The sequence below is a fragment of the Triturus cristatus genome, chromosome 8 (assembly GCF_964204655.1).
Source record: "Triturus cristatus chromosome 8, aTriCri1.1, whole genome shotgun sequence".
Lineage (NCBI taxonomy): Eukaryota > Metazoa > Chordata > Amphibia > Caudata > Salamandridae > Triturus > Triturus cristatus.
The window spans coordinates 738,742,746-738,760,453 of record NC_140591.1 but is presented as its reverse complement, the minus strand read 5'-3'; the positions used below and the strand labels follow the sequence as shown (position 1 = coordinate 738,760,453).

Sequence of the window (17,708 nt, the reverse complement as noted above, 5' to 3'; positions counted from 1 at the left end):
CCTGAAGATTATTTCATGCAATCTCGTTCCAAGAAAGGGAATTCTCTCAAAACACTAAAGTAATCGGCGTGTGGATGTATCTGTTGGTTCTCAGACCTTGCTTTCAAAAGAGCCCTGCAATCGGTTCACTGCTCACCTAGAACAAGCATTAACATGGAGAATTGTTGGCACCAACAGGAATCTTATTTTAGTGGAGTGTTTCTGGCTTTGAGTGCAGAGGCCCTCGGCTCAATTCCAAGATGATCCTTCTCAAGGTGATGATACAAATGCATTGTCACCTTTACGTTTAATGTCAGAATCATTTATTTCCAGTTGGTGGTGTAAGAATGTTTGCAACAGTATGGCGATTTTTCCTAGCCATGCATGAATGAAAGCATATCACTCGCCTTTAGGTGTTTTTCTAATACATTGATATTTGCATCTTCCTTCCTAGCCTGCATGTTTGACTATCTTACAGGCTGCATGTAATAAGTATCACATCAGGGCCCTTCTTCTACTCAATTCACAACTGTTCTATCACGACATAGATAAGAAAGCTGCATCTGCTTTTGTTGTGTAGTGGTAATCAGGTTTACCTGACGTGTGAAAGCCCCATGCTTTGAAAGTACACAGTAACAAAGAAACCGATGACTTTTATAAAAAGGTGTCATGTGCGTCTCTTACTTTGCACAAAAAGTGCCAGAGATGACTTCATTTGCAGTCACTTGAAAAGTAGGGATTCTCCAATAAATGGTAAATGGTTGAAACAAATCTGAAGAAATGCATGACATACCTGTGTGTGTGTGTGTACGCATGTATGTATATATAGGGAGAGAGAGAGCGTCAATATAAACAGACTTTATTTCAATCAAGCTGTCTTTTCTATCCTTCAGGAGCAGAATGTTCTGATCATCAGCGCTCCAGAATGTAGTGTTTTCTTGGCAAGCATCACATATTGTGATGTGTTAGCTAAAAGTTCCATATCCTAGAGACTGATATATTCCTCTGTACTTGTACCTTGGGGATTCATCAAAACCTGGCATCATAAGCAGCTTTCTACTGCCACAGACTGGACAGCGAAACAATTTAAAATATCCCAGAAAAAGAAAATAAGCATGCTTAATCAGAGCTTTCTGGACAGGAAGGACCTTTGAGCAAGTGAGGAATAAGCACTGCTTTTGTTAATTTGCATAGGCAGAATAGAGACTTCTGGGAAAAGGCCGAAATTACAGTCACAGAAAATGGCTGCATCTATAGAGAACGCTAAGAAGTGTTGGCAGCTTTTCCTCTGACCCTGACCACTTTTACAAGCAATCCTATGATAGTCAGCAGGACCCACCCTAAAAAGGAAGGGGCATCCACTTGGACCCTTTCCACCTTTTCTAAATCTCGCCTGATTGAGCACTGATTGAGCAGATAAGCACATGTCATTCTCATTTCAGAAAGGTATTGGTTAGCTTGCTGCTAGCAGCTCAGTTATGTTATGATGTTAGAGGCTATGCAAGGAATGCTTTAGTCCAGCGATATGCAGTTTTTATTGCGCCTTGCCTTCACCAGGAAGATCTTTAGCTTGAATCTGTGGCCTAGGTATTCACCTTGGTATTTCTTTTGGCACAAAGTGAAGGAGTATTTGAGAGAAAATGCACAATGTGTTTCTTATGTTGTTATGAACAACTTGTTACTCTTTCTCATTAAGATTCAGCCACTGCAGAAATATATAAATAAGGGCTGACTTCCTGTAAGACGTGTCCAAAGCTGGGACGGAATAAAAGGAGACACTTGATAGTGCTATCGTTTGAGAAAGGGTAAGTTGAGACTGACTTTCATGCGTATTCACAGACCAAGCATCATAAAGATACCAGCATGATCTTCATTGCGGGCTTAGAGCCGGTATTAGCTTTTGAGAGGTAAGAGGATTTTGAGGGCTCGTTGGTCTAGGGGTATGATTCTCGCTTTGGGTGCGAGAGGTCCCGGGTTCAAATCCCGGACGAGCCCTTTTCTTGGTACTCTTTTCAAGTTGTTTTGAAGTTTGCGTTTCAAAACCAACATCAATTTTTTCTTTGCAGTAGTGGATAATTCTTTGCTAGAGTCTCATGCTTCAGCCCTGCCCAGTCTGAGCTAATACCAAACATCTGGTCTTGCATGGCATGTACGAGCGTTCAGCTAGGGATGTCGGGCAGGTTGCATGAAAGAAATCTAAAGCCAGAGGCCCATGGAATAGCCAGTTCGGAGCAGTTTCATTACAGAAAAATCCACTGTAGGTATCTGTTTCTGTAGTGTAGTGGTTATCACGTTCGCCTCACACGCGAAAGGTCCCCGGTTCGAAACCGGGCAGAAACAGTTGTTATATTGTGTTGGCTACAATGTTGATAGGTGCCGTTTTGCCATGGAATTGTCCAAGCCCTGAAGATTATTTCATGCAATCTCGTTCCAAGAAAGGGAATTCTCTCAAAACACTAAAGTAATCGGCGTGTGGATGTATCTGTTGGTTCTCAGACCTTGCTTTCAAAAGAGCCCTGCAATCGGTTCACTGCTCACCTAGAACAAGCATTAACATGGAGAATTGTTGGCACCAACAGGAATCTTATTTTAGTGGAGTGTTTCTGGCTTTGAGTGCAGAGGCCCTCGGCTCAATTCCAAGATGATCCTTCTCAAGGTGATGATACAAATGCATTGTCACCTTTACGTTTAATGTCAGAATCATTTATTTCCAGTTGGTGGTGTAAGAATGTTTGCAACAGTATGGCGATTTTTCCTAGCCATGCATGAATGAAAGCATATCACTCGCCTTTAGGTGTTTTTCTAATACATTGATATTTGCATCTTCCTTCCTAGCCTGCATGTTTGACTATCTTACAGGCTGCATGTAATAAGTATCACATCAGGGCCCTTCTTCTACTCAATTCACAACTGTTCTATCACGACATAGATAAGAAAGCTGCATCTGCTTTTGTTGTGTAGTGGTAATCAGGTTTACCTGACGTGTGAAAGCCCCATGCTTTGAAAGTACACAGTAACAAAGAAACCGATGACTTTTATAAAAAGGTGTCATGTGTGTCTCTTACTTTGCACAAAAAGTGCCAGAGATGACTTCATTTGCAGTCACTTGAAAAGTAGGGATTCGCCAATAAATGGTAAATGGTTGAAACAAATCTGAAGAAATGCATGACATACCTGTGTGTGTGTGTGTATGCATGTATGTATATATAGGGAGAGAGAGAGCGTCAATATAAACAGACTTTATATCAATCAAGCTGTCTTTTCTATCCTTCAGGAGCAGAATGTTCTGATCATCAGCGCTCCAGAATGTAGTGTTTTCTTGGCAAGCATCACATATTGTGATGTGTTAGCTAAAAGTTCCATATCCTAGAGACTGATATATTCCTCTGTACTTGTACCTTGGGGATTCATCAAAACCTAGCATCATAAGCAGCTTTCTACTGCCACAGACTGGACAGCGAAACAATTTAAAATATCCCAGAAAAAGAAAATAAGCATGCTTAATCAGAGCTTTCTGGACAGGAAGGACATTTGAGCAAGTGAGGAATAAGCACTGCTTTTGTTAATTTGCATAGGCAGAATAGAGACTTCTGGGAAAAGGCCGAAATTACAGTCACAGAAAATGGCTGCATCTATAGAGAACGCTAAGAAGTGTTGGCAGCTTTTCCTCTGACCCTGGCCACTTTTACAAGCAATCCTATGATAGTCAGCAGGACCCACCCTAAAAAGGAAGGGGCATCCACTTGGACCCTTTCCACCTTTTCTAAATCTCGCCTGATTGAGCACTGATTGAGCAGATAAGCACATGTCATTCTCATTTCAGAAAGGTATTGGTTAGCTTGCTGCTAGCAGCTCAGTTATGTTATGATGTTAGAGGCTATGCAAGGAATGCTTTAGTCCAGCGATATGCAGTTTTTATTGCGCCTTGCATTCAGCAGGAAGATCTTTAGCTTGAATCTGTGGCCTAGGTATTCACCTTGGTATTTCTTTTGGCACAAAGTGAAGGAGTATTTAAGAGAAAATGCACAATGTGTTTCTTATGTTGTTATGAACAACTTGTTACTCTTTCTCATTAAGCTTCAGCCACTGAAGAAATATATAAATAAGGGCTGACTTCCTGTAAGACGTGTCCAAAGCTGGGACGGAATAAAAGGAGACACTTGTAAATGATAGTGCTATCGTTTGAGAAAGGGTAAGTTGAGACTGACTTTCATGCGTATTCACAGACCAAGCATCATAAAGATACCAGCATGATCTTCATTGCGGGCTTAGAGCCGGTATTAGCTTTTGAGAGGTAAGAGGATTTTGAGGGCTCGTTGGTCTAGGGGTATGATTCTCGCTTTGGGTGCGAGAGGTCCCGGGTTCAAATCCCGGACGAGCCCTTTTCTTGGTACTCTTTTCAAGTTGTTTTGAAGTTTGCGTTTCAAAACCAACATCAATTTTTTCTTTGCAGTAGTGGATAATTCTTTGCTAGAGTCTCATGCTTCAGCCCTGCCCAGTCTGAGCTAATACCAAACATCTGGTCTTGCATGGCATGTACGAGCGTTCAGCTAGGGATGTCGGGCAGGTTGCATGAAAGAAATCTAAAGCCAGAGGCCCATGGAATAGCCAGTTCGGAGCAGTTTCATTACAGAAAAATCAACTGTAGGTATCTGTTTCTGTAGTGTAGTGGTTATCACGTTTGCCTCACACGCGAAAGGTCTCCGGTTCGAAACCGGGCAGAAACAGTTGTTATATTGTGTTGGCTACAATGTTGATAGGTGCCGTTTTGCCATGGAATTGTCCAAGCCCTGAAGATTATTTCATGCAATCTCGTTCCAAGAAAGGGAATTCTCTCAAAACACTAAAGTAATCGGCGTGTGGATGTATCTGTTGGTTCTCAGACCTTGCTTTCAAAAGAGCCCTGCAATCGGTTCACTGCTCACCTAGAACAAGCATTAACATGGAGAATTGTTGGCACCAACAGGAATCTTATTTTAGTGGAGTGTTTCTGGCTTTGAGTGCAGAGGCCCTCGGCTCAATTCCAAGATGATCCTTCTCAAGGTGATGATACAAATGCATTGTCACCTTTACGTTTAATGTCAGAATCATTTATTTCCAGTTGGTGGTGTAAGAATGTTTGCAACAGTATGGCGATTTTTCCTAGCCATGCATGAATGAAAGCATATCACTCGCCTTTAGGTGTTTTTCTAATACATTGATATTTGCATCTTCCTTCCTAGCCTGCATGTTTGACTATCTTACAGGCTGCATGTAATAAGTATCACATCAGGGCCCTTCTTCTACTCAATTCACAACTGTTCTATCACGACATAGATAAGAAAGCTGCATCTGCTTTTGTTGTGTAGTGGTAATCAGGTTTACCTGACGTGTGAAAGCCCCATGCTTTGAAAGTACACAGTAACAAAGAAACCGATGACTTTTATAAAAAGGTGTCATGTGTGTCTCTTACTTTGCACAAAAAGTGCCAGAGATGACTTCATTTGCAGTCACTTGAAAAGTAGGGATTCTCCAATAAATGGTAAATGGTTGAAACAAATCTGAAGAAATGCATGACATACCTGTGTGTGTGTGTGTACGCATGTATGTATATATAGGGAGAGAGAGAGCGTCAATATAAACAGACTTTATTTCAATCAAGCTATCTTTTCTATCCTTCAGGAGCAGAATGTTCTGATCATCAGCGCTCCAGAATGTAGTGTTTTCTTGGCAAGCATCACATATTGTGATGTTTTAGCTAAAAGTTCCATATCCTAGAGACTGATATATTCCTCTGTACTTGTACCTTGGGGATTCATCAAAACCTGGCATCATAAGCAGCTTTCTACTGCCACAGACTGGACAGCGAAACAATTTAAAATATCCCAGAAAAAGAAAACAAGCATGCTTAATCAGAGCTTTCTGGACAGGAAGGACATTTGAGCAAGTGAGGAATAAGCACTGCTTTTGTTAATTTGCATAGGCAGAATAGAGACTTCTGGGAAAAGGCCGAAATTACAGTCACAGAAAATGGCTGCATCTATAGAGAACGCTAAGAAGTGTTGGCAGCTTTTCCTCTGACCCTGGCCACTTTTACAAGCAATCCTATGATAGTCAGCAGGACCCACCCTAAAAAGGAAGGGGCATCCACTTGGACCCTTTCCACCTTTTCTAAATCTCGCCTGATCGAGCACTGATTGAGCAGATAAGCACATGTAATTCTCATTTCAGAAAGGTATTGGTTAGCTTGCTGCTAGCAGCTCAGTTATGTTATGATGTTAGAGGCTATGCAAGGAATGCTTTAGTCCAGCGATATGCAGTTTTTATTGCGCCTTGCATTCAGCAGGAAGATCTTTAGCTTGAATCTGTGGCCTAGGTATTCACCTTGGTATTTCTTTTGGCACAAAGTGAAGGAGTATTTAAGAGAAAATGCACAATGTGTTTCTTATGTTGTTATGAACAACTTGTTACTCTTTCTCATTAAGCTTCAGCCACTGAAGAAATATATAAATAAGGGCTGACTTCCTGTAAGACGTGTCCAAAGCTGGGACGGAATAAAAGGAGACACTTGTAAATGATAGTGCTATCGTTTGAGAAAGGGTAAGTTGAGACTGACTTTCATGCGTATTCACAGACCAAGCATCATAAAGATACCAGCATGATCTTCATTGCGGGCTTAGAGCCGGTATTAGCTTTTGAGAGGTAAGAGGATTTTGAGGGCTCGTTGGTCTAGGGGTATGATTCTCGCTTTGGGTGCGAGAGGTCCCGGGTTCAAATCCCGGACGAGCCCTTTTCTTGGTACTCTTTTCAAGTTGTTTTGAAGTTTGCGTTTCAAAACCAACATCAATTTTTTCTTTGCAGTAGTGGATAATTCTTTGCTAGAGTCTCATGCTTCAGCCCTGCCCAGTCTGAGCTAATACCAAACATCTGGTCTTGCATGGCATGTACGAGCGTTCAGCTAGGGATGTCGGGCAGGTTGCATGAAAGAAATCTAAAGCCAGAGGCCCATGGAATAGCCAGTTCGGAGCAGTTTCATTACAGAAAAATCAACTGTAGGTATCTGTTTCTGTAGTGTAGTGGTTATCACGTTCGCCTCACACGCGAAAGGTCCCCGGTTCGAAACCGGGCAGAAACAGTTGTTATATTGTGTTGGCTACAATGTTGATAGGTGCCGTTTTGCCATGGAATTGTCCAAGCCCTGAAGATTATTTCATGCAATCTCGTTCCAAGAAAGGGAATTCTCTCAAAACACTAAAGTAATCGGCGTGTGGATGTATCTGTTGGTTCTCAGACCTTGCTTTCAAAAGAGCCCTGCAATCGGTTCACTGCTCACCTAGAACAAGCATTAACATGGAGAATTGTTGGCACCAACAGGAATCTTATTTTAGTGGAGTGTTTCTGGCTTTGAGTGCAGAGGCCCTCGGCTCAATTCCAAGATGATCCTTCTCAAGGTGATGATACAAATGCATTGTCACCTTTACGTTTAATGTCAGAATCATTTATTTCCAGTTGGTGGTGTAAGAATGTTTGCAACAGTATGGCGATTTTTCCTAGCCATGCATGAATGAAAGCATATCACTCGCCTTTAGGTGTTTTTCTAATACATTGATATTTGCATCTTCCTTCCTAGCCTGCATGTTTGACTATCTTACAGGCTGCATGTAATAAGTATCACATCAGGGCCCTTCTTCTACTCAATTCACAACTGTTCTATCACGACATAGATAAGAAAGCTGCATCTGCTTTTGTTGTGTAGTGGTAATCAGGTTTACCTGACGTGTGAAAGCCCCATGCTTTGAAAGTACACAGTAACAAAGAAACCGATGACTTTTATAAAAAGGTGTCATGTGTGTCTCTTACTTTGCACAAAAAGTGCCAGAGATGACTTCATTTGCAGTCACTTGAAAAGTAGGGATTCTCCAATAAATGGTAAATGGTTGAAACAAATCTGAAGAAATGCATGACATACCTGTGTGTGTGTGTGTATGCATGTATGTATATATAGGGAGAGAGAGAGCGTCAATATAAACAGACTTTATATCAATCAAGCTGTCTTTTCTATCCTTCAGGAGCAGAATGTTCTGATCATCAGCGCTCCAGAATGTAGTGTTTTCTTGGCAAGCATCACATATTGTGATGTGTTAGCTAAAAGTTCCATATCCTAGAGACTGATATATTCCTCTGTACTTGTACCTTGGGGATTCATCAAAACCTAGCATCATAAGCAGCTTTCTACTGCCACAGACTGGACAGCGAAACAATTTAAAATATCCCAGAAAAAGAAAATAAGCATGCTTAATCAGAGCTTTCTGGACAGGAAGGACATTTGAGCAAGTGAGGAATAAGCACTGCTTTTGTTAATTTGCATAGGCAGAATAGAGACTTCTGGGAAAAGGCCGAAATTACAGTCACAGAAAATGGCTGCATCTATAGAGAACGCTAAGAAGTGTTGGCAGCTTTTCCTCTGACCCTGGCCACTTTTACAAGCAATCCTATGATAGTCAGCAGGACCCACCCTAAAAAGGAAGGGGCATCCACTTGGACCCTTTCCACCTTTTCTAAATCTCGCCTGATTGAGCACTGATTGAGCAGATAAGCACATGTCATTCTCATTTCAGAAAGGTATTGGTTAGCTTGCTGCTAGCAGCTCAGTTATGTTATGATGTTAGAGGCTATGCAAGGAATGCTTTAGTCCAGCGATATGCAGTTTTTATTGCGCCTTGCATTCAGCAGGAAGATCTTTAGCTTGAATCTGTGGCCTAGGTATTCACCTTGGTATTTCTTTTGGCACAAAGTGAAGGAGTATTTAAGAGAAAATGCACAATGTGTTTCTTATGTTGTTATGAACAACTTGTTACTCTTTCTCATTAAGCTTCAGCCACTGAAGAAATATATAAATAAGGGCTGACTTCCTGTAAGACGTGTCCAAAGCTGGGACGGAATAAAAGGAGACACTTGTAAATGATAGTGCTATCGTTTGAGAAAGGGTAAGTTGAGACTGACTTTCATGCGTATTCACAGACCAAGCATCATAAAGATACCAGCATGATCTTCATTGCGGGCTTAGAGCCGGTATTAGCTTTTGAGAGGTAAGAGGATTTTGAGGGCTCGTTGGTCTAGGGGTATGATTCTCGCTTTGGGTGCGAGAGGTCCCGGGTTCAAATCCCGGACAAGCCCTTTTCTTGGTACTCTTTTCAAGTTGTTTTGAAGTTTGCGTTTCAAAACCAACATCAATTTTTTCTTTGCAGTAGTGGATAATTCTTTGCTAGAGTCTCATGCTTCAGCCCTGCCCAGTCTGAGCTAATACCAAACATCTGGTCTTGCATGGCATGTACGAGCGTTCAGCTAGGGATGTCGGGCAGGTTGCATGAAAGAAATCTAAAGCCAGAGGCCCATGGAATAGCCAGTTCGGAGCAGTTTCATTACAGAAAAATCAACTGTAGGTATCTGTTTCTGTAGTGTAGTGGTTATCACGTTTGCCTCACACGCGAAAGGTCCCCGGTTCGAAACCGGGCAGAAACAGTTGTTATATTGTGTTGGCTACAATGTTGATAGGTGCCGTTTTGCCATGGAATTGTCCAAGCCCTGAAGATTATTTCATGCAATCTCGTTCCAAGAAAGGGAATTCTCTCAAAACACTAAAGTAATCGGCGTGTGGATGTATCTGTTGGTTCTCAGACCTTGCTTTCAAAAGAGCCCTGCAATCGGTTCACTGCTCACCTAGAACAAGCATTAACATGGAGAATTGTTGGCACCAACAGGAATCTTATTTTAGTGGAGTGTTTCTGGCTTTGAGTGCAGAGGCCCTCGGCTCAATTCCAAGATGATCCTTCTCAAGGTGATGATACAAATGCATTGTCACCTTTACGTTTAATGTCAGAATCATTTATTTCCAGTTGGTGGTGTAAGAATGTTTGCAACAGTATGGCGATTTTTCCTAGCCATGCATGAATGAAAGCATATCACTCGCCTTTAGGTGTTTTTCTAATACATTGATATTTGCATCTTCCTTCCTAGCCTGCATGTTTGACTATCTTACAGGCTGCATGTAATAAGTATCACATCAGGGCCCTTCTTCTACTCAATTCACAACTGTTCTATCACGACATAGATAAGAAAGCTGCATCTGCTTTTGTTGTGTAGTGGTAATCAGGTTTACCTGACGTGTGAAAGCCCCATGCTTTGAAAGTACACAGTAACAAAGAAACCGATGACTTTTATAAAAAGGTGTCATGTGTGTCTCTTACTTTGCACAAAAAGTGCCAGAGATGACTTCATTTGCAGTCACTTGAAAAGTAGGGATTCTCCAATAAATGGTAAATGGTTGAAACAAATCTGAAGAAATGCATGACATACCTGTGTGTGTGTGTGTATGCATGTATGTATATATAGGGAGAGAGAGAGCGTCAATATAAACAGACTTTATTTCAATCAAGCTGTCTTTTCTATCCTTCAGGAGCAGAATGTTCTGATCATCAGCGCTCCAGAATGTAGTGTTTTCTTGGCAAGCATCACATATTGTGATGTTTTAGCTAAAAGTTCCATATCCTAGAGACTGATATATTCCTCTGTACTTGTACCTTGGGGATTCATCAAAACCTGGCATCATAAGCAGCTTTCTACTGCCACAGACTGGACAGCGAAACAATTTAAAATATCCCAGAAAAAGAAAACAAGCATGCTTAATCAGAGCTTTCTGGACAGGAAGGACATTTGAGCAAGTGAGGAATAAGCACTGCTTTTGTTAATTTGCATAGGCAGAATAGAGACTTCTGGGAAAAGGCCGAAATTACAGTCACAGAAAATGGCTGCATCTATAGAGAACGCTAAGAAGTGTTGGCAGCTTTTCCTCTGACCCTGGCCACTTTTACAAGCAATCCTATGATAGTCAGCAGGACCCACCCTAAAAAGGAAGGGGCATCCACTTGGACCCTTTCCACCTTTTCTAAATCTCGCCTGATCGAGCCTGATTGAGCAGATAAGCACATGTCATTCTCATTTCAGAAAGGTATTGGTTAGCTTGCTGCTAGCAGCTCAGTTATGTTATGATGTTAGAGGCTATGCAAGGAATGCTTTAGTCCAGCGATATGCAGTTTTTATTGCGCCTTGCATTCAGCAGGAAGATCTTTAGCTTGAATCTGTGGCCTAGGTATTCACCTTGGTATTTCTTTTGGCACAAAGTGAAGGAGTATTTAAGAGAAAATGCACAATGTGTTTCTTATGTTGTTATGAACAACTTGTTACTCTTTCTCATTAGGCTTCAGCCACTGAAGAAATATATAAATAAGGGCTGACTTCCTGTAAGACGTGTCCAAAGCTGGGACGGAATAAAAGGAGACACTTGTAAATGATAGTGCTATCGTTTGAGAAAGGGTAAGTTGAGACTGACTTTCATGCGTATTCACAGACCAAGCATCATAAAGATACCAGCATGATCTTCATTGCGGGCTTAGAGCCGGTATTAGCTTTTGAGAGGTAAGAGGATTTTGAGGGCTCGTTGGTCTAGGGGTATGATTCTCGCTTTGGGTGCGAGAGGTCCCGGGTTCAAATCCCGGACGAGCCCTTTTCTTGGTACTCTTTTCAAGTTGTTTTGAAGTTTGCGTTTCAAAACCAACATCAATTTTTTCTTTGCAGTAGTGGATAATTCTTTGCTAGAGTCTCATGCTTCAGCCCTGCCCAGTCTGAGCTAATACCAAACATCTGGTCTTGCATGGCATGTACGAGCGTTCAGCTAGGGATGTCGGGCAGGTTGCATGAAAGAAATCTAAAGCCAGAGGCCCATGGAATAGCCAGTTCGGAGCAGTTTCATTACAGAAAAATCAACTGTAGGTATCTGTTTCTGTAGTGTAGTGGTTATCACGTTCGCCTCACACGCGAAAGGTCCCCGGTTCGAAACCGGGCAGAAACAGTTGTTATATTGTGTTGGCTACAATGTTGATAGGTGCCGTTTTGCCATGGAATTGTCCAAGCCCTGAAGATTATTTCATGCAATCTCGTTCCAAGAAAGGGAATTCTCACAAAACACTAAAGTAATCGGCGTGTGGATGTATCTGTTGGTTCTCAGACCTTGCTTTCAAAAGAGCCATGCAATCGGTTCACTGCTCACCTAGAACAAGCATTAACATGGAGAATTGTTGGCACCAACAGGAATCTTATTTTAGTGGAGTGTTTCTGGCTTTGAGTGCAGAGGCCCTCGGCTCAATTCCAAGATGATCCTTCTCAAGGTGATGATACAAATGCATTGTCACCTTTACGTTTAATGTCAGAATCATTTATTTCCAGTTGGTGGTGTAAGAATGTTTGCAACAGTATGGCGATTTTTCCTAGCCATGCATGAATGAAAGCATACCACTCGCCTTTAGGTGTTTTTCTAATACATTGATATTTGCATCTTCCTTCTTAGCCTGCATGTTTGACTATCTTACAGGCTGCATGTAATAAGTATCACATCAGGGCCCTTCTTCTACTCAATTCACAACTGTTCTATCACGACATAGATAAGAAAGCTGCATCTGCTTTTGTTGTGTAGTGGTAATCAGGTTTACCTGACGTGTGAAAGCCCCATGCTTTGAAAGTACACAGTAACAAAGAAACCGATGACTTTTATAAAAAGGTGTCATGTGTGTCTCTTACTTTGCACAAAAAGTGCCAGAGATGACTTCATTTGCAATCACTTGAAAAGTAGGGATTCTCCAATAAATGGTAAATGGTTGAAACAAATCTGAAGAAATGCATGACATACCTGTGTGTGTGTGTGTGTGTACGCATGTATGTATATATAGGGAGAGAGAGAGCGTCAATATAAACAGACTTTATTTCAATCAAGCTGTCTTTTCTATCCTTCAGGAGCAGAATGTTCTGATCATCAGCGCTCCAGAATGTAGTGTTTTCTTGGCAAGCATCACATATTGTGATGTGTTAGCTAAAAGTTCCATATCCTAGAGACTGATATATTCCTCTGTACTTGTACCTTGGGGATTCATCAAAACCTGGCATCATAAGCAGCTTTCTACTGCCACAGACTGGACAGCGAAACAATTTAAAATATCCCAGAAAAAGAAAATAAGCATGCTTAATCAGAGCTTTCTGGACAGGAAGGACATTTGAGCAAGTGAGGAATAAGCACTGCTTTTGTTAATTTGCATAGGCAGAATAGAGACTTCTGGGAAAAGGCCGAAATTACAGTCACAGAAAATGGCTGCATCTATAGAGAACGCTAAGAAGTGTTGGCAGCTTTTCCTCTGACCCTGGCCACTTTTACAAGCAATCCTATGATAGTCAGCAGGACCCACCCTAAAAAGGAAGGGGCATCCACTTGGACCCTTTCCACCTTTTCTAAATCTCGCCTGATCGAGCACTGATTGAGCAGATAAGCACATGTAATTCTCATTTCAGAAAGGTATTGGTTAGCTTGCTGCTAGCAGCTCAGTTATGTTATGATGTTAGAGGCTATGCAAGGAATGCTTTAGTCCAGCGATATGCAGTTTTTATTGCGCCTTGCATTCAGCAGGAAGATCTTTAGCTTGAATCTGTGGCCTAGGTATTCACCTTGGTATTTCTTTTGGCACAAAGTGAAGGAGTATTTGAGATAAAATGCACAATGTGTTTCTTATGCTGTTATGAACAACTTGTTACTCTTTCTCATTAAGCTTCAGCCACTGCAGAAATATATAAATAAGGGCTGACTTCCTGTAAGACGTGTCCAAAGCTGGGACGGAATAAAAGGAGACACTTGTAAATGATAGTGCTATCGTTTGAGAAAGGGTAAGTTGAGACTGACTTTCATGCGTATTCACAGACCAAGCATCATAAAGATACCAGCATGATCTTCATTGCGGGCTTAGAGCCGTTATTAGCTTTTGAGAGGTAAGAGGATTTTGAGGGCTCGTTGGTCTAGGGGTATGATTCTCGCTTTGGGTGCGAGAGGTCCCGGGTTCAAATCCCGGACGAGCCCTTTTCTTGGTACTCTTTTCAAGTTGTTTTGAAGATTGCGTTTCAAAACCAACATCAATTTTTTCTTTGCAGTAGTGGATAATTCTTTGCTAGAGTCTCATGCTTCAGCCCTGCCCAGTCTGAGCTAATACCAAACATCTGGTCTTGCATGGCATGTACGAGCGTTCAGCTAGGGATGTCGGGCAGGTTGCATGAAAGAAATCTAAAGCCAGAGGCCCATGGAATAGCCAGTTCGGAGCAGTTTCATTACAGAAAAATCAACTGTAGGTATCTGTTTCTGTAGTGTAGTGGTTATCACGTTCGCCTCACACGCGAAAGGTCCCCGGTTCGAAACCGGGCAGAAACAGTTGTTATATTGTGTTGGCTACAATGTTGATAGGTGCCGTTTTGCCATGGAATTGTCCAAGCCCTGAAGATTATTTCATGCAATCTCGTTCCAAGAAAGGGAATTCTCTCAAAACACTAAAGTAATCGGCGTGTGGATGTATCTGTTGGTTCTCAGACCTTGCTTTCAAAAGAGCCCTGCAATCGGTTCACTGCTCACCTAGAACAAGCATTAACATGGAGAATTGTTGGCACCAACAGGAATCTTATTTTAGTGGAGTGTTTCTGGCTTTGAGTGCAGAGGCCCTCGGCTCAATTCCAAGATGATCCTTCTCAAGGTGATGATACAAATGCATTGTCACCTTTACGTTTAATGTCAGAATCATTTATTTCCAGTTGGTGGTGTAAGAATGTTTGCAACAGTATGGCGATTTTTCCTAGCCATGCATGAATGAAAGCATATCACTCGCCTTTAGGTGTTTTTCTAATACATTGATATTTGCATCTTCCTTCCTAGCCTGCATGTTTGACTATCTTACAGGCTGCATGTAATAAGTATCACATCAGGGCCCTTCTTCTACTCAATTCACAACTGTTCTATCACGACATAGATAAGAAAGCTGCATCTGCTTTTGTTGTGTAGTGGTAATCAGGTTTACCTGACGTGTGAAAGCCCCATGCTTTGAAAGTACACAGTAACAAAGAAACCGATGACTTTTATAAAAAGGTGTCATGTGCGTCTCTTACTTTGCACAAAAAGTGCCAGAGATGACTTCATTTGCAGTCACTTGAAAAGTAGGGATTCTCCAATAAATGGTAAATGGTTGAAACAAATCTGAAGAAATGCATGACATACCTGTGTGTGTGTGTGTACGCATGTATGTATATATAGGGAGAGAGAGAGCGTCAATATAAACAGACTTTATTTCAATCAAGCTGTCTTTTCTATCCTTCAGGAGCAGAATGTTCTGATCATCAGCGCTCCAGAATGTAGTGTTTTCTTGGCAAGCATCACATATTGTGATGTGTTAGCTAAAAGTTCCATATCCTAGAGACTGATATATTCCTCTGTACTTGTACCTTGGGGATTCATCAAAACCTGGCATCATAAGCAGCTTTCTACTGCCACAGACTGGACAGCGAAACAATTTAAAATATCCCAGAAAAAGAAAATAAGCATGCTTAATCAGAGCTTTCTGGACAGGAAGGACCTTTGAGCAAGTGAGGAATAAGCACTGCTTTTGTTAATTTGCATAGGCAGAATAGAGACTTCTGGGAAAAGGCCGAAATTACAGTCACAGAAAATGGCTGCATCTATAGAGAACGCTAAGAAGTGTTGGCAGCTTTTCCTCTGACCCTGACCACTTTTACAAGCAATCCTATGATAGTCAGCAGGACCCACCCTAAAAAGGAAGGGGCATCCACTTGGACCCTTTCCACCTTTTCTAAATCTCGCCTGATTGAGCACTGATTGAGCAGATAAGCACATGTCATTCTCATTTCAGAAAGGTATTGGTTAGCTTGCTGCTAGCAGCTCAGTTATGTTATGATGTTAGAGGCTATGCAAGGAATGCTTTAGTCCAGCGATATGCAGTTTTTATTGCGCCTTGCCTTCACCAGGAAGATCTTTAGCTTGAATCTGTGGCCTAGGTATTCACCTTGGTATTTCTTTTGGCACAAAGTGAAGGAGTATTTGAGAGAAAATGCACAATGTGTTTCTTATGTTGTTATGAACAACTTGTTACTCTTTCTCATTAAGCTTCAGCCACTGCAGAAATATATAAATAAGGGCTGACTTCCTGTAAGACGTGTCCAAAGCTGGGACGGAATAAAAGGAGACACTTGATAGTGCTATCGTTTGAGAAAGGGTAAGTTGAGACTGACTTTCATGCGTATTCACAGACCAAGCATCATAAAGATACCAGCATGATCTTCATTGCGGGCTTAGAGCCGGTATTAGCTTTTGAGAGGTAAGAGGATTTTGAGGGCTCGTTGGTCTAGGGGTATGATTCTCGCTTTGGGTGCGAGAGGTCCCGGGTTCAAATCCCGGACGAGCCCTTTTCTTGGTACTCTTTTCAAGTTGTTTTGAAGTTTGCGTTTCAAAACCAACATCAATTTTTTCTTTGCAGTAGTGGATAATTCTTTGCTAGAGTCTCATGCTTCAGCCCTGCCCAGTCTGAGCTAATACCAAACATCTGGTCTTGCATGGCATGTACGAGCGTTCAGCTAGGGATGTCGGGCAGGTTGCATGAAAGAAATCTAAAGCCAGAGGCCCATGGAATAGCCAGTTCGGAGCAGTTTCATTACAGAAAAATCAACTGTAGGTATCTGTTTCTGTAGTGTAGTGGTTATCACGTTCGCCTCACACGCGAAAGGTCCCCGGTTCGAAACCGGGCAGAAACAGTTGTTATATTGTGTTGGCTACAATGTTGATAGGTGCCGTTTTGCCATGGAATTGTCCAAGCCCTGAAGATTATTTCATGCAATCTCGTTCCAAGAAAGGGAATTCTCTCAAAACACTAAAGTAATCGGCGTGTGGATGTATCTGTTGGTTCTCAGACCTTGCTTTCAAAAGAGCCCTGCAATCGGTTCACTGCTCACCTAGAACAAGCATTAACATGGAGAATTGTTGGCACCAACAGGAATCTTATTTTAGTGGAGTGTTTCTGGCTTTGAGTGCAGAGGCCCTCGGCTCAATTCCAAGATGATCCTTCTCAAGGTGATGATACAAATGCATTGTCACCTTTACGTTTAATGTCAGAATCATTTATTTCCAGTTGGTGGTGTAAGAATGTTTGCAACAGTATGGCGATTTTTCCTAGCCATGCATGAATGAAAGCATATCACTCGCCTTTAGGTGTTTTTCTAATACATTGATATTTGCATCTTCCTTCCTAGCCTGCATGTTTGACTATCTTACAGGCTGCATGTAATAAGTATCACACCAGGGCCCTTCTTCTACTCAATTCACAACTGTTCTATCACGACATAGATAAGAAAGCTGCATCTGCTTTTGTTGTGTAGTGGTAATCAGGTTTACCTGACGTGTGAAAGCCCCATGCTTTGAAAGTACACAGTAACAAAGAAACCGATGACTTTTATAAAAAGGTGTCATGTGTGTCTCTTACTTTGCACAAAAAGTGCCAGAGATGACTTCATTTGCAGTCACTTGAAAAGTAGGGATTCTCCAATAAATGGTAAATGGTTGAAACAAATCTGAAGAAATGCATGACATACCTGTGTGTGTGTGTGTATGCATGTATGTATATATAGGGAGAGAGAGAGCGTCAATATAAACAGACTTTATATCAATCAAGCTGTCTTTTCTATCCTTCAGGAGCAGAATGTTCTGATCATCAGCGCTCCAGAATGTAGTGTTTTCTTGGCAAGCATCACATATTGTGATGTGTTAGCTAAAAGTTCCATATCCTAGAGACTGATATATTCCTCTGTACTTGTACCTTGGGGATTCA

At 41.6% G+C, this 17,708-nt stretch overlaps 11 non-coding genes across 11 annotated transcripts; all 11 read left to right on the top strand.

The window, feature by feature from the left end:
- The first annotated feature begins 1,902 nt into the window (after nucleotides 1-1,902).
- Nucleotides 1,903-1,974, top strand: TRNAP-UGG (transfer RNA proline (anticodon UGG)). The gene has a single exon. It is a non-coding gene; the product is annotated as a tRNA-Pro (tRNA).
- A 272-nt stretch (nucleotides 1,975-2,246) lies between these two features.
- On the top strand, nucleotides 2,247-2,319 carry TRNAV-CAC (transfer RNA valine (anticodon CAC)). The gene has a single exon. It is a non-coding gene; the product is annotated as a tRNA-Val (tRNA).
- Nucleotides 2,320-4,289: 1,970 nt separating this feature from the next.
- TRNAP-UGG (transfer RNA proline (anticodon UGG)) lies at nucleotides 4,290-4,361 on the top strand. Its single transcript has one exon. It is a non-coding gene; the product is annotated as a tRNA-Pro (tRNA).
- Nucleotides 4,362-6,676: 2,315 nt separating this feature from the next.
- On the top strand, nucleotides 6,677-6,748 carry TRNAP-UGG (transfer RNA proline (anticodon UGG)). The gene has a single exon. It is a non-coding gene; the product is annotated as a tRNA-Pro (tRNA).
- Nucleotides 6,749-7,020: 272 nt separating this feature from the next.
- On the top strand, nucleotides 7,021-7,093 carry TRNAV-CAC (transfer RNA valine (anticodon CAC)). Its single transcript has one exon. It is a non-coding gene; the product is annotated as a tRNA-Val (tRNA).
- Nucleotides 7,094-11,449: 4,356 nt separating this feature from the next.
- On the top strand, nucleotides 11,450-11,521 carry TRNAP-UGG (transfer RNA proline (anticodon UGG)). The gene has a single exon. It is a non-coding gene; the product is annotated as a tRNA-Pro (tRNA).
- Nucleotides 11,522-11,793: 272 nt separating this feature from the next.
- On the top strand, nucleotides 11,794-11,866 carry TRNAV-CAC (transfer RNA valine (anticodon CAC)). The gene has a single exon. It is a non-coding gene; the product is annotated as a tRNA-Val (tRNA).
- Nucleotides 11,867-13,840: 1,974 nt separating this feature from the next.
- TRNAP-UGG (transfer RNA proline (anticodon UGG)) lies at nucleotides 13,841-13,912 on the top strand. Its single transcript has one exon. It is a non-coding gene; the product is annotated as a tRNA-Pro (tRNA).
- A 272-nt stretch (nucleotides 13,913-14,184) lies between these two features.
- On the top strand, nucleotides 14,185-14,257 carry TRNAV-CAC (transfer RNA valine (anticodon CAC)). The gene has a single exon. It is a non-coding gene; the product is annotated as a tRNA-Val (tRNA).
- A 1,964-nt stretch (nucleotides 14,258-16,221) lies between these two features.
- Nucleotides 16,222-16,293, top strand: TRNAP-UGG (transfer RNA proline (anticodon UGG)). Its single transcript has one exon. It is a non-coding gene; the product is annotated as a tRNA-Pro (tRNA).
- Nucleotides 16,294-16,565: 272 nt separating this feature from the next.
- Nucleotides 16,566-16,638, top strand: TRNAV-CAC (transfer RNA valine (anticodon CAC)). The gene has a single exon. It is a non-coding gene; the product is annotated as a tRNA-Val (tRNA).
- The last annotated feature ends 1,070 nt before the right edge of the window (nucleotides 16,639-17,708 follow it).